Source organism: Cnephaeus nilssonii (genome assembly GCF_951640355.1).
Source record: "Cnephaeus nilssonii genome assembly, chromosome: X".
Classification (NCBI taxonomy): Eukaryota; Metazoa; Chordata; class Mammalia; order Chiroptera; family Vespertilionidae; genus Cnephaeus; species Cnephaeus nilssonii.
In genome coordinates, this window is record NC_137071.1 from 121307628 (window position 1) to 121309060 (window position 1433).

Consider the following 1433-nt stretch of genomic DNA (forward strand, 5'->3'; position numbering starts at 1 on the left):
CATTTGCAGGCGTCCTCAAACTACGGCCCGCGGGCCACATGCGGGTGTTTTTGCCGTTTTGTTTTTTTTACTTCAAAATAAGATATGTGCAGTGTGCATAGGAATTTGTTCATAGTTTTTTTTTAAACTATAGTCCGGCCCTCCAACGGTCTGAGGGACAGTGAACTGGCCCCCTGTTTAAAAAGTTTGAGGACCCCTGATTTAAAGTATGTATTGGTGGCCGAAACCGGTTTGGCTCGGTGGATAGAGCGTCAGCCTGCGGACTGAAGGGTCCCAGGTTTGATTCCGGTCAAGGGCATGTACCTTGGTTGCGGGCACATCCCCAGTGGGGAGTGTGCAGGAGGCAGCTGATCGATGTTTCTGGCTCTCTATCCCTCTCTCTTCCTCTCTGTGAAAAATCAATAAAATATATTTAAAAAATAAAATAAAATAAAGTACGTACTGGTGTCGCCCGGCCGGTGTGAGACTTCGTTGTTGAGCGTGGACCTATGAACCTGGAGGTCAGGGCACATTCCCGGGTTGTGGGCTTGATCCCCAGTGCGGAACTTGCAGGAGGCAGCCAATTGATGATCCTCTTTTATCATTGATATTTCTGACTCTCTCTCCCTCTCTGAAATCAGTAAAAATATACTTTAAAAAAATGTAATTGCCCTGACCGGTTTGGCTCAGTGGATAGAGTGTTGGCCTGCAGACTTAAGGGTCCCAGGTTCGATTCCGGTCAAGGGCATGTACCTTGGTTGCGGGCACATCCCCAGTAGGGGGTGTGCAGGAGGCAGCTGATGGATGTTTCTAACTATCTCTCTCCCTTCCTCTCTGTAAAAAATCAATAATATATATATTTTTTAAAAATCAAAAAAGTGTAATTGCCCTAATTGGTTTGGCTCAGTGGATAGAGCATTGGTCTGAGGACCGAAGGGTCCCAGGTGTGATTCCGGTCAAGGGCACATACCTTGGTGGCAGGCTCCTCCCTGGTCGGGGCTCCTGCAGGAGGCAACCAATCAATGTATTTCTCTCACATCGATGTTTCTCTCTGTCCTTCCCTCTCTCTAAAAAGCAATGGAAAAAATATCGTTGGGTAAGGATTTAAAAATAAATGAAATCAATAAAAGCATGTAAAAGAAATAAATCAACTGTGTACTGGTTTCAAGGGCTGGGCACCAAGGGCGGGCACTCACAGATTGGTTATGTCACTTTAGACAAGGAAGAGGCTCCTGATGCCTGGCCACACTCTGCTCCCTCGCCTGCCCCGCTCCGCTGCAAGAATGACAGGTCCAATGGTGGGGTAGCCCAGAGCTGCCCTGGCCCACCAGGGGCCAGAGGAGCAGGCAGCGAGACCTGGAAGGCGAGGTGGGACTGGCCTACTGCAGGCCCTGAGGGGATGGCCGGGAAGTTGTGCTGGACAAAACGACACCAGTTCCTCTTCGTTTCCAGGT